The sequence below is a fragment of the Capra hircus genome, chromosome 8 (assembly GCF_001704415.2).
Source record: "Capra hircus breed San Clemente chromosome 8, ASM170441v1, whole genome shotgun sequence".
Lineage (NCBI taxonomy): Eukaryota > Metazoa > Chordata > Mammalia > Artiodactyla > Bovidae > Capra > Capra hircus.
Window position 1 is genome coordinate 6,255,258 of NC_030815.1, and position 15,513 is coordinate 6,270,770.

Consider the following 15,513-nt stretch of genomic DNA (forward strand, 5'->3'; position numbering starts at 1 on the left):
ACATTATGCCACAGCTCCAGATATGCGTGGATGGCTCCGTTTTTATAACATGCCTCAGAGTTCTTGGTGGCCTGTAGCGGTTCTAACTGGAATGCGACAGTGTTATGAGCACATAACCTGGGTCAGAATTCTGGAGATGAAACATTTATGTGATCTGGAGGTTCATGAGGGAAGGGATATATGTATACATATATTAAGCTGATTCACTCTGTTGTTCAGCAGAGACTAACACAACGCTGAAAAGAAACTACCGTAATTTAAAAAAAGAAACAAAACTCTGAAGGCCAGTAACACAGTACTACTTCATTATACAACAGTCCCTGTATTTTTGTTGTTCAGTTGCTAGCTCATGTCCAGCTCTTTGCGATCCCATAGACTGCAGCACACCAGTCTTCCCTGTCCTTCACTAGTTCCTGGAATCTGCTCAAACTCATGTTCATTGAGTCAGTGTTGATATCCAATCATCTTATCCTCTGTTGCCCACTTCTCCTATTTGCCTTCAGTCTTTCCCAGCATCAGGTCTTTTCAGTTCAGTCGCTCAGTCGTGTCCGACTCTTTGCGACCCCATGAATCGCAGCACGCCAGGCCTCCCTGTCCATCACCAACTCCTGGAGTTCACTCAGACTCACGTCCGTCGAGTCAGTGATGCCATCCAGCCATCTCATCCTCTGTCATCCCCTTCTCCTCCTGCCCCCAATCCCTCCCAGCATCAGAGTCTTTTCCAATGAGTCAACTCTTTGCATGAGGTGGCCAAAGTACTGGAGTTTCAGATTCAGCATCATTCCTTCTAAAGAAATCCCAGGGTTGATCTCATTCAGAATGGACTGGTTGGATCTCCTTGCAGCCCAAGGGACTCTCAAGAGTCTTCTAAAACACCACAGTTCAAAGGCATCAATTCTTCAGCGCTCAGCTTTCTTCACAGTCCAACTCTCACATCCATCCATACATGACCACAGGAAAAACCATAGCCTTGACTAGACGGACCTTTGTTGGCAAAGTAATGTCTCTGCTTTTCAATATGCTATCAGGTCTTTTAGACTTTACCAAAAGTGCTTTACAAAAGTCCCCATGAGCAAAAGTAAAAACCTTCTTAAATCCTTAGAGCTAGTTTTCAGGGCTACAGCTGTACCTTGACATTATTTCTTATTTCAAAGTAGGAATCTAAGCAAAGTGATATCTAACGTGTGTAAGGAGAATTAAGAGGCATCCCTCTGTTGCTTTTGCTATTTCTGTTGTTTTTCCTTTCAAAATATGCAGCCCCAGGATTTTGCAGTGATGTTCTAATAATCCAATTTGGGTTTTAAATTCTGGCAATGGGACTTATGGGAAAAAAAAATAAACTCTCTCTCCGGTAATCTGAAATGCCTGGTGCTCTCAAATAAGATCAGACAGTGATTGGAGATGATGTCTTCCTGTGGCAGGGTGCTGTGTTTTGGGAAAGACTGATTATTCCTTTCATTTTGCCTGCACCAAACATGACCTGGCTTACATGCTGAAGTTTGACTGAATGCTATAGCCAGGGTCTCTCACACCCTTGAGATTTACAATAGTTACTAATTATGAAGGATGCACATTTAAAAAGTCTCCTTTCAGAAAAAAATATGCATTTTATACACTTCAGAGGAGGTTGTTGTTGTTGTTTAGTTGCTAAGTCATATATGACTCTTTGCCACCCCGTGGACTGTAACCCACCAAGCTCCTCTGTCCAGAGGATTTCCCAGTCAAGAATACTGGAGTGGGTTACCATCTCCATCTCCAAGGTCAGAGGAGGTTAGTATATCAATAAAAAGGTTTTTTTCTACATCATTCTTTTCAACAGTATTGACAGACTTGTTGAATGATAAGGATTAGATTTTCTTTATTGAATAGCATATTATATAGTTTTGAAATTCATTGTTCATCTGAGAAAAGTCTATTTCCTGCATGTCAACAGAGATCGTTTCATTTGATGTTGCTACAAGAATGTAAGCTGACTCTCTGTGTGTCTGTGTGTGCATATGTGTGTGTGTGTATGTGTGTGTGTAAATAAGGGAAATGGAGCAGTGGAGGTGATTATTCACTCTGGTACACCAAAGTAATTCATTTGTTCAATCTGCCCATAAGTCTTAAGAGATTATGAAACAGGCATGAATTAATTCTTTCTCATTAGAACAGTTTCACCAATTTGTTAAGAGCTATCTCTTTATATTCTTTTGGTCACAAAGACAAAAGGAGAATTTGTTAATGATAAACATGCTCACAATTTCAATCTAAGAAGCATGTCACTCCACACTGGTAATTTTCAAGTCAATCCCTTTATTTAACAGCTTTGTAAACAGAATAAAAAAGATGAAATATTTCTTTTACAGTCACCTAACTGGATCTGCATCAGCAGTCCCTGTGGTTAAGTCTCCACCTTCCAGTTCAGGGAGACTGGGTTCGATCCCTGGTCAGAGAATTGAGATACTAAATGATGCTTCAGTTCAGTTCAGTCACTCAGTCATGTCCGACTTTGCCACCCAGTGAACCGCAGCATACCAGGTCTCCCTGTCCATCACCAACTCCCAGAGTTTACCCAAACTCATGTCCCTTGAGTCAGTGATGCCATACAACCATCTCATCCTCTGTCGCCCCATTCTCCTTCTGCTCTCAATCTTTCCCAGCATCAGGGTCTTTTCAAATGAGTCAGTTCTTCGCATCAGGTGGCCAAAGTATTAGAGTTTCAGCTTCAGCATCAGTCCTTCCAATGAACACCCAGGACTGCTTTCATTTAGGATGGACTGGTGGATCTCCTTGCAGTCCAAGGAACTCTTAAGAGTCTTCTCCAACACCACAGTTCAAAAGCATCAATTCTTCAGTGCTCAGCTTTCTTTACAGTCCTGTTCTCCCTTCCATACATGACTACTGGAAAAACCATAGCCTTGACTAGACAGACCTTCGTTGGAAATGTAATTTGTCTGTTTTTTAATACGCTATCTAGGTTGGTCATAACTTTCCTTCCAAGGAGTAAGTGTCTTTTAATTTCATGGCTGCAATCACCATCTGCAGTGATTTTGGAGCCCCCCAAAATAAACTCAGCCGCTGTTTCCCCATCTATTTCCCATTAGGTGATGGGACTGGATGCCATGATCTTAGTTTTCTGAATGTTGAGCTTTAAGCCAACTTTTTCCCTCTCCTCTTTCACTTTCATTCAGAGGCTCTTTAGTTCTTCCTCACTTTCTGCCATAAGGGTGGTGTCATCTGCATATCTGAGGTTATTGATATTTCTCCTGGCAATCTTGATTCCAGCTTGTGCTTCTTCCAGCCCAGCATTTCTCATGATGTACTCTACATATAAGTTAAGTAAGCAGGGTGACAATATACAACTTTGATGTACTCCTTTTACTATTTGGAACCAGTCTGTTGTTCCATGTCCAGTTCCGACTGAGGCCCTCCCCCCCCAAAAAAAATAAATAAATATAACTTTTTTATAGCAAAAAAAATTGTTTAAAAAAAATTAAATTCATGTAACTGGTTGTCAGAAGAATTTATAATGAAACCAAGACTGCTGAGTGAGTCTGTTTGCAATCCCCTCCAACTTGCTGTACTGGACTATTTTTAAACTATTCATTATGTCAGCTAGTAGATAAATGGAGAAGTAGAAGTATGAGTACCATTCTATGGTTAAAATGTATCCAAGTAGGATCATAGAAAGAGCCAGATTTTTAAAAATAGGCAAATCAGGCAATCTATATGCTGGCAATCTATATAAACTGCTGCGCTAAATTAGAACGCTGATGCCCAGAAACAAGGGTTTCTGCAGAACACATTGTACATAACTGATAAATGGTAACTTGGTCCTGCTGTTGGTGAAAATAAAAGCATTCCTCACCCACATGGGCCTATCTCTGAGTATTAATTTTGGCTGTGATACACAAGTTGGCAGGGAGTGCCAGGGATAGTTAGCTAAAGTTCATAACAAGTGATATTATACAAGGCTTTACCAGAACACTGATTTATTATCAAAAATGTCTATCCCAGAAAATCGAAAATTCAAACTGAAAAATGCAGATAAATGAGAAAATTTTTACAGACATGAAAGCCAAGAGAAAGCAAACATTCACATTATTTGTAACTAGACTTTATAATTGTATCTATGCACAATACAGATTCCTGTGGTTAGTGTTGGAGAAACTTGGATAAAAGAGAATTTCCAGACTCTTAAAATGTTATCTTTTTAATGGATAAGAAAATCCCATCTATGATAGCAACAGCAAAACATATTTAGTAATAAATTTAACAAGAAATACTCCAATCCTATGTAAAGAAACCTATAAAATACAACTGAAAGTAAGGTATTCTTGAAGACATGAGAGATATTCCATGTTCTAGGATTGCTTGTCTCAATATTAATGTGACTCTTTTCTGTTAGTTTATAAATTTAGTGTGACTCTATTAAAAATACCAATGGCCTTTTTTTCTAAACAAAGTTAGAAGAATTTGTACTTAAGTTCACGTGAAACAATATGAAAAACTAGCTAGAAAAATACTGAAAAGAAGGGGGAGGACTAATGATAATAGAACATACAGCAAAGCATCTATAATTAAAGCAGTATGATATTGGCATGTGAATAGATAGAAAGCCAAAGGAATAAAATGGAAAATCCAGAAATAATAGTGCTATGCACAGAATCCCAGTGTCTGGTACAAGTGCTTCTGCATTTACTGGAACAAAGGTTTTGCTTTGTTTTTAAGAAATGTATTGAGATAACTGGATAGCCATTTGAGAAAAGATAAAATTAAATCCACTTCTTGCATCATATACAAGAATAAACAAATTTATCATAGGTCTGGAAGCAAACATGACTATAGGGACCAAAAGAGAATGTGGATAAATTCTTCTTTAATCTGAGTGAAAGGAAGGGCGTTCTCACTATGAACAAAAGTCCAGATGCCACAAAACAGAATGATAAGTTTACATAAAGTTGCATAAAATTAAAAATTATATGGTAAAACCTCCCAAAACAAAAAGCAAAGCCCAAACACCATAAACAAACCTAAAAGACAGGACAAACTAGGAAAAAATATTTGCAAAATTGATACAGAGAGAGATAATATCCCTAACATACAAAACAGTTATATAATTGAAGAAAAGAGGGAAAATGTCACAGGAAAAAAGTCAAATGACATGAATAGACAAGTCACAAGAATACATATTAAAATAACCTTTGCACATATGAAAAGATGTCTTAACAATTCAAGTTAGAGAAAGTCAAATAAAATCACAGAAAAACATTATTTCTTACCCATTAGACTGGCAAAAAATACCAAAGCTTGACAATGCACTCTTCTGATGATGATGTTGAAAAGCTAACATTCTCATACATTCCTGGTAGAAATGCAAAATGGCAAAATACTTACAAAGTGGAATTAGCCAATATCTATCAAAACTACATACTCATTTAACATTCTAAGAATTACTGTAAATACCCCTCAAACTATAGAAATAAAAAATATACATATGCACAAGATTATTTACTATAATTAACTATATACACAAATATAGTTATGTATATAGTTAAACACAAAACTATAGAAACACAAATTACATCCAATACTTTGTAATTATATTATTGTATTGGATATAATTTGTGTCTAAGCATAAGAGATGGTTTAATGAACCATATCACAAACACTCAAAGGAGTACTATGCAGTTATTAACATACACACTCTGCTATGTATAAAATAAATAAACAGTAAGAACCTAATGTACAGTACAAGGAATTATATTTAACATCTTTTAATACCCTATATTAAGATGAGGTGGCAAGAATACACAGAGAAACTATACCAAAAAGATCTTCATGACAGATAATCATGATGGTGTGATCACTCACCTAGAGTCAGACATCCTGGAATGTGAAGTCAAGTGAGTCTTAGGAAGCATCACTATGAACAAAGCTAGTGGAGGTGATGGAATTCCAGTTGAGCTGTTTCAAATCCTGAAAGATGATGCTGTGAAAGTGCTGCACTCAATATGCCAGCAAATTGGGAAAACTCAGCAGTGGCCACAGGACTGGAACAGGTCAGTTTTCAGTCCAACCCCAAAGAAAGGCAATGGAAAAGAATGCTCAAACTACCACACAATTGCACTCGTCTCACAAGATAGCAAAGTAATGCTCAAAATTCTCCAAGACAGGCTTCAATAGTACATGAACTGTGAACTTCTAGATGTTCAAGCTGGTTTTAGGAAAGGCAGCGGAACCAGAGATCAACTTGCCAACATCTGTTGGATCATGGAAAAAGCAAGATAGTTTCAGAAAAAAATCTGCTTCTGCTTTATTGACTATGCCAAAGACTTTGACCATGTCGATCACCACACACTGTGGAAACTTCTGAAAGAGATGGAAATACCAGACCACCTGACCTGCCTTTTGAGAATTCTGTATGCAGGTCAGAAAGCAACAATTAGAACTGGACATGGAACAGACTGGTTCCAAATAGGAAAAGGAGTATGTCAAGGCTGTATATTGTCACCCTGCTTATTTAACTTATACACAGAGTACATCATGAGAAATGCTGGGCTGGATGAAGCACGAGCTGGAATCAAGATTGCCGGGAGAAATATCAATAACCTCAGATATGCAGATGACACCACTCTTATGGCAGAAAGTGAAGAAGAACTAAAGAGTCTCTTGATGAAAGTGAAAGAGAGAAAAAGTTGGCTTAAAGCTCAACATTCAGAAAACTAAGATCATGTCATCCAGTTCCATCACTACATGGCAAGTAGATGGGGAAACAGTGGAAACAGTGGCTGACTTTATTTTTTTGGGCTCCAAAATCACTGCAGATGGTGACTGAAGCCGTTAAATTAAAAGACACTTACTCCTTGGAAGAAAAGTTATGACCAACCTAGACAGCATGTTAAAAAGCAGAGATGTGTATACCTGTGGTGGATTCATGTTGATGTATGGCAAAACCAATACAATATTGTAAAGTTAAAAAAAAAAAAACAGAGACATTACTTTTCCAACTAAGGTCCGTCTGGTCAAGGCTATGGTTTTTCCAGTAGTCATGTATGGATGTGAGAGTTGGACTGTGAAGAAAGCTGAGCGCCAAAGAATTGATGCTTTTGAACTGTGGTATTGGAGAAGACTCCTGAGAGTCCCTTGGCCTGCAAGGAGATCCAACCAGTCCATCTTAAAGGAGATCAGTCCTGGGTGTTCGTTGGAAGGACTGATATTGAAGCTGAAACTCCAATATTTTGGCCACCTGATGTGAAGAGCTGACTCATTTGGAAAGACCCTGATACTGGGAAAGATTGAAGGCAGGAGGAGAAGGGGTCAACAGAGGATGATGTATTTGGATGGCATCACTGACTCACTGGACATGAGTTTGAATAAACTCTGGGCATTGGTAATGGACAGGGAGGACTGGTGTGCTGCAGTCCATGGGGTCGCAGAGTCAGACACAACTGAGCGACTGAACTGAACTGAGTACCCTATAATGGAAAAAAATTTGAAAAGGATATATATGGACAAAAATCACTTAGCTGTGCACCTAAAACTAACACAGCATTGTAAATTAACTCTATTTCACAATTAAAAAAAAATAAAAAGAAAATAAAGGTTTTTGTGAGTGCATAAGCAGTGATTTCTAGATGTTGTGAAGTGAAAAATGCAAATGCGAAACAGCATAGACAGTATGCTACTTTTGTTCAGGAAAAAAGAGAAAGTAAGAAAGCATACATATTACTTATTTTTACATTTTAAAAAAGCTTACCCACTCAGGACGGGTAAACTAGCAGAGAATGAGGTTGATTACCCCAAGCGTGGAGGGAACTGAAGCGGAGGAGCTGCCGAAAGGAGTGACAGTTCTCTGAGTTTTTGTACCCTTTGGCTTTCTGGAAGCAAGTTCAGTTTGTTGGTAATTGAAATGTCAAATTAAATCAGTAATCGTAATAAAGTAGTTCCTAATACTAGAGAAAATAGAAATAGATGAACAATGATCTATTTCAAATAAATAACACAGTCAGACTGGAAAAGGGAAGAGAACTAATCTAAGTTATTAATAAACATGGTATCTGATATATGTCCTGTCGGGCAGAGAGATAGGTCAGGTGAGAAAGAAAGCTGTGAACAAATTCTGAACTCTCTCTAGATTTGTTTATTGTAAGGATATAAGCGAAGCCATTCTATTAGGTATATCGCAAGACTGAGCAAGTTATCAAACATGTTTATGTGACTGTGATCTCAAGTAAGAGAAGGGACACACCAACCAGTAATAGGGTGGCAACCTCATAGGAACTCATGATTTCTAACACGTGTGTGTGTGTGTATTGGAGTGTGTGTGTATATATATAGGTACACACACATTTGTGTGTATATATGTATGTGTGTGTAATTATTGTTCTTGTTCAGTCGTCAAGTCGTGTCTGACTATCTGCGACCACATAAACTGCAGCACACCAGGCTTTCCTGTCCTTCACTATCTCCCTGAGTTTGCTCAAACTCATGTCCATTGAATCAGCAATGCCATCCAACCATCTTCCTCTGTTGTCCCTTTCTCCTCGTGCCCTCAATATCTCCCAGTATGCATATGTGTATTTATATGTCTATATAAATGCATATGCTTTTTAGTTTTCCTAGAAGCAAAGACACCCAGAAGCAGTCAGTTGACCTAGTGCCCAGATAGATATATTAGAGTCTAGTGCTTCCCTGAGAAACGTTTGATTCTAGAATGAGGCAGAATGGGTAAGTGAAAAACAGGGAGAACCATGTTCCAGAAAGTAAGAAAGCACTCCAAAATTGAGGAGGCATGTCATCAGAACACAGGACCCAACACAAAGTGGCTTCAACTAGAAAAACCTTTAAAAATAGGAGCAACAGAATAACAAAGGGAAAGTAATAGGTTACAGACAGTTGAAAAGTAGAAAGCCATGAGTCCATGACAATAATAAGTAGATAGCAAAGTAAAGGAAGGAGGGACAGAGTGGAGGGGGCAGGAAAGAAGGCAGGAAGGAGGATGGAAGAGAGGAAAGAGGGAGGCAGGAAGGAAGGCAAGAAGAAGGGAGGAAGAAAGGGAGGGAAGAAAAGTCAAAGGAGAGCTCTCACTTAGAGAATACTGGGAGTCAATTGGTAAATGTAGACGGTATGATTAAGAATTAGAAAATCATCATTTTGCAGCCAACATAATAAAGACTAATTCAGGCAAAAATCTTCAATGGGAGTTAAATCAAGAGGGGAAAATTAATGAAAAGTGGGTATTTGCATGGACTTGAAAATTTTTCCTACAGATTGATATTACTTGCAAGGGAAAAAAAAGATAATAACTCTTTGATGGAGAACTCATACAACACACTGATAGAATCATCAAAGTTAACACCACCAATGAAAGGCAGATGGATATGACATCTTGAGAAGGATATAGCATCCTCTGTGAGATGTTTCAACTGAGACTGTATAACTTCAATCTAATAGTGAAGAAATAATAGATAAATAAAAAGTGAAGGGTGCTCTGTTTCTTAAATGGGGAATTATACTTCAAAAATATCAATGTTGTTAAAAGATAAAGAAAAGCTGTGGAAATGTTTCAGATCAAAGGAGACTAAAGAAACATGACAACTCAGTGCTACACTAGATCCTAGAGTGATCCTGTGCTGGAGGAAAAGTGATGTTATATGGGAAACTGTTAGATCAGTTGACAGACTGGAATACAGATGAGGAACTGAACAGTTAAACATATTACAGTCTTCCCTGGTGGCTCAGACGGTAAAGCGTCTGCCTACAACGCGAGAGACCTAGGTTTGATCCTGGGTCGGGAAAATCCTCTGGAGAAGGACATGGCAACCCGCTCCAGTGCTCTTGCCTGGAAAATCCCACGGACAGAGGAGCCTGGTAGGCTACAGTCCATGGGGTCCCAAAGAGTCAGACCCGACTGAGTGACTTCACTTTCACTTTCACTTTAAATATATTACAGTATGGGGTTACATAAATGAGCATCCTTGTACTTAAAAAAAAATACACCTAAAGTATTAGGGATAAGAGGTCATAGTGTATGAAATTTGCTCTCAAAGGGTTCAGGAAAGTATTATGTAATTAGATGGATGGATAGATTAGATTGGCAGATTTTAGATGCATTCGGTGATAGATAATACATAGATTAAAAGGTAAATAATAAAGCAAATGGTGCTAAATGTTAAGAAAAGGTGAAGTTGGGTAGAGGCTGTCCAGGCATTCTATGTATGATTCTTTTTCTTGCAACACTTAAGTTTCAAATTATTTCCAAATTAAAAGTTTAAAAAAACAGCTTATAGATGGCACATTTAATACATAATTTTGAATATAAAGATTGAGACATTTTAATTCATATAAAGTCAATTTATTCATCCCATCCACCCCATCCCCAACCAAGTAAATATTGAACAAATATTGAGCAAATGTTAATTTGAAGGATACCAAACGTGGGTCTGCTTGGAATCCGTATCTCAGTGTAGCTCTCAATATTAATGAACTTGTAAGGCAAGCTAAGTTGTTTTGGTATCATTTGTATCTCCTGGAAATTAGAACTTAATAACCAATAGAAGCACATTTCTGCAGCAATTCTTATCAATAAGAAAAACGTGCTTAGTTATCAAAACAGAAATGTTAAAATCTCAGGAAAACAAAAAGCAGCAGTAAGGTCATCTTTATTTGGGGGGACTCCAAAATCACTGCAGATGGTGACTGCAGCCATGAAATTAAAAGACGCTTGCTCCTTTGAAGAAAAGCTATGACCAACCTGTGAAAGTGAAAGTGAAGTCACTCAGTCATGTCTGACTCTTTGGGACCCCATGGACGGTAGCCTACCAGGCTCCTCTATCCATGGGATTTTCCAGGCAAGAGTACTGGAGTGGGTTGCCATTTCCTTCTCCAGGGGGACCTTCCTGACCCAGGGATCAAACCCGGGTCTCCCGCATTGCAGGCAGACGCTTTACAGTCTAAAACACCAGGGAGGCCTAGACAGCCTATTAAAAAGCAGAAACATTACTTTGCCAGCAAAGTTCCATCTAGTCAAAGCTATGGTTTTTCCAGTAGTCAAGTGTGGATGTGAAAGCTGAACTATAAAGAAAGCTGAGTGCTGGAGAATTGATGCTTTTGAACTGTGGTGTTGGAGAAAGCTCCTGAGAGTCCTTTGGACTGCAAGGAGATCAAACCAGTCAGTCTTAAAGGAAATCAGTCCTGAATATTCATTGGAAGGTGAATACTGAAGCTCCAATACTTTGGCCACCTGATGCGAAGAACTGCCTCATTGGAAAAGACCCTGATGCTGGAAAAGATCGAAGGCAGGGGGAGAAAGGGATGACAGAGGGTGAGACATTTGGATGGCATCACTGACTCGATGGACATGAGTTTGAGAAAGCTCTGAAATCGGTGATTGACAGGGAAGCCTGGTGTGCTGCAGTCCACTGGGTGCCAAAGAGTCAGACACAACTGAGTGACTGAACTGACTGAACTGAAGGTCATCTTAGAGTCCTTGATAATCAGCAAGTGAACATATAGAGGTATTACACTTGGTACCCCAAATGTTAGAAAAAGAGAGTGCAAAAATATTTAGAGAAATATAAATTAGACCCCCCCCAAACACGAATTTATGAAGGAGTCTAAAATAAACTTGACCACCAAACATGAATTTCTGAAAGAGTCTAATATGTTTAAGAAGTTATGAAGCCTTCATGAATTCAATTCTAACAGACAAGAATAAAAAGGGAGGTACAAACAGATTGGATTGCAATGTGTGATAACATAAGACCTCAAAATATTTTAATATAAGCACAAAGGTTGAAAAAAAAAAACAAGGCATACAGCAGAGGAAGTATGAAAAGGGTGATGAGGAAATATAAAACTAATGTCAGGAAGACTAATTCTCCAGTGAATTTGAGGTGCTCATCCTATCTCTGCAGCAGTGCAAAAGAAAACAAAAAGTTTTCTGCTGCTATAGTTGAAGCAAAAAAATAAAGAAATAGAGGGCATTTTGCAAAGCCTGAAGGGTCATGGATGAGACATTGCTTGGGCTGAATTTTGCAAGAAAGTTTAAGAAATAAAATAGCCAATCAAGCTTCCAGCCCGCGGCCATGGGTTCCGTCCCTAGTTGGGGAACTAAGATTCCCACATACCTTGCAGTGCTGTCCCCCCAAAATTATTAAAAACAAAAGAAATAAGAGAATAAAGCAAGCTTTCTATGCAGAGGATAACTACAAAGAATGCCACAAAGGTATGTTGTTGAGAAGGAGTCATAAGTCTTCCATTAAGAGAGTCTGAGGATGATCAGATATCTGAGACACAGCCAGGTCACAAGAGCCTAATGTATCACACCATGGATGGGAATTCATGCAGCAATTGAGAGAGATGGAGATTTCTGAAAAATTTTAATATTAGCATTTATAATTACATAGTTCCTCTAAGCACTACGTTAGCCCCATCTCCCAGTTTTGATGACACATTTTTCTTATCATTTTGTTCAAAATATATAAATTTTTTTACCTTGTGATATATTTTTGCCCCTGGAGTTCCCAGATCATGCTAGTGGTAAAGAACCTGCCTACCAATGCAGGAAACCTAAGAGACGTGGGTTCAATCCTGGGTTGGGAAGATCCCCTGGGTAATGGCAAGGCAACCCACTCAAGCATTCTTGCCTGGAGATTCCCATAGACAGAGGAACCTGGTGAGTTACAGTCCATAGGGTTGACAGAGTCAGACAAGACTGAAGCAGCTTAACACAGCACACAGCACGTATTTTTGCCCCATTAATTAATTAGAAGTGGAACACTTAATTTGTGAATATTTTATGTCTATCTAGGTAGGGTGTTGTTGTTGCTATTGCTAAGTTGCTTCAGTCGTGTCCGACTCTGTGTGACCCCATAGACGGCAGCCCACCAGGCTCCCCCATCCCTGGGATTCTCCAGGCAAGAACACTGGAGTGGGTTGCCATTTCCTTCCCCAATGCATGAAAGTAAAAGGGAAGTCGCTCAGTCATGTCCGACTGAGAGACCCCATGGACCGCCGCCTACCCATGGGATTTTCCAGGCAAGAGTACTGGAGTGGGTTGCCATTGCCTTCTCTGAGGGTGTTGTTAATGCTTTCTAAGTGAATTCTTGTATAGTCAGGGGACATACTTCGCAAATGTCCATCTTTTAAGATCAATTTGGGAATTATTTCATTGTCCGGGATGTGACCTAACTTGGTAAGTATTCCATGTTCATTTGAAAAAACTATGTATTCTTTAGTCATTAAGTGTGATGTTTTATGTCTGTCAATTTGGTGAAGGTTGATCATTTATTTTCTTTTACTTTGTTTTTTAAATTAATTTTTCTTGGAGTATTGTTGCTTTCTAATGTTATGTTAGTTTCTGCTGAACAGCAAAGTGCATCAGCTATACGTGTATACATTCATCTCCTCTTTCCTGCATTTCCTTTCCATTTAAGTCACGACAGAGCACTGAGTAGAGTCCCCTGTGCCATACAGTAGGTTCTCATTATTTGCTTTGCAAATAAGATCTATACCATTTTCTAGATTCCACATATATGCATTAATACACAATATTTGCTTTCTCTTTCTGACTTACCTTACTCTGTATGACAGTCTCTAGGGCCATCCAAGGTCAGTCATTTAGATCTTCTACGTCCTTACTGACTTTTTATAGGGTTGGTCTATCAACTACTATCAGAAGAAGATTAAAATCTTCAATTATAATTGTAGATTCAACTATTCATTCCTTTCTTTCTGTTTCCTCTATATTTTAAAGCTGTTCTATAACTGTAATACATTAGTGATGTGTGTGTGTGTATGTGTGCGCTCAGTTGTTGTCTGACTTTGCAACCCCATGGACTGCAACCCTCTGTCCATGGGATTTTCCAGGCAAGAATACTGGAGGGGGTTGACATTTCCTTCTCCAGGGCATCTTCCCGAAACAGGGATCGAACCCACATCTCTTATGTCTCCTGCAGCGGCAGGCAGATTCTTTAGAACTACACCATCTGGGAAGCCCATATTAGTAATATATCGGCACTTTAATCAACATGAAATGTCTCATTTTGTGAATAGCAATCTCCTGTCTTGAAGTTTGAAGGAGCCACAGGCTCACAGTTCTGCCCAGTGGACTTTGTTTTTCTGAGACAGACTCCTCTCTCATTTCTGTCTGCAGTTTCCCAAGCCCCATGCAGTAATCCCCACACATGTGTAACTGCAGTTATCCAGGGATTTGGAGGGAGTTTATGTTAAGACTCTGTGAGTCATTCCTCCTGCAACTCTCTCATTTCCAGGATTTCTCTCCTAAATTTCCAGCTGCTTTGTCAACCCTAAACAATGTCTTTTTGACAGCAAGCTGCTAGGATATAGTCTAGAGGGTCATCATAAGACTTTAGAAACTGTTCTAAATGTGATGGGATGAATCGAAGATTTTGAAAGAGGGGCATGATATGATGCAAACTTTATAGCAATAAGATGATTCTCAATGCTCTAGGGAGTCTGTGGTTGAGTAGCAAGAGTGAATGTCGAGAGAGACCAGCTCGGGTGTGACTACAGTAGTCCAGACACGTCCTCTGAGCTTCATCGTGGACCGGCCGTCTGCAGTGATAAACACACTCTGGGAAACTGAAAGTAACATTTTTCACAAGGAATCAATCTTTGTAAATGTCTCTGTTTCTGGATATGTTAGGGCCCGATTCACTATATTTTGGCTTATGAAGTATAAGCAAATGAACAGTCCTTTTAATACAGAAAAAAGTTGACAATATCATATTTCACTTCACAATTATTAACTGAGGGACTGTCAAGTGACTGGTGGGCTCTGACCTAAGGAGGGGACATGCTAGACAAAGGCCCTAGCTTCAGAGAGGTTATAGTCTAAAAGGGTAGATGATAGTAGATTAATGGACTTGGCTTTGACAGGTGGAGGTAAGGGTGCTGCAAAATATGAGGAGAAGATTTATCAAAAATGAACTGTAACTTCAGAGTGTTCAAGTAAGTCTTCTCCAAGGAGGTCACATCTCAACAGTGACCTCAGTAAGGAAAGGACAGAGTCATGCAAATCCAGCAACATCAGACATCCAGATGGGAGAGTGTTTTGGTGTCCATGTATTGCAAGAACAGAATGCTGGCATTTGGGCTTCCCGGGTGGCGCTAGTGGTAAAGAAATACCAGCAATGCAGGAGTCACAGGAGACACGAGTTTGATCCCTGGGTCGGGAAGATCCCCTGGAGAAGGAAGCAGCACCCGACTCCAGTATTCTTGCCAGGAGAATCCCATGGACAGAGGAGTCTTGTGGGCTACATTCCATAGGGTCACAGAGAGTCAGATGCGATTAAAGCGAATTAGCACACACAATGCTGACATTCAGAAAGATGGTGTCTGAGACACAGCCAGGGCCAGGGACTGTCAGGTCTCAAAGGCCATTGTTAGGAGTTTGATTTTATTCTTAAGCATGACTGGTAGTCACTGGAGTAGGAAAGTAACATGAGCTGATTTATATTTTGAAAGCATCACAACAGTGTGTTTATTAGAGTAATTCTTCTTAAT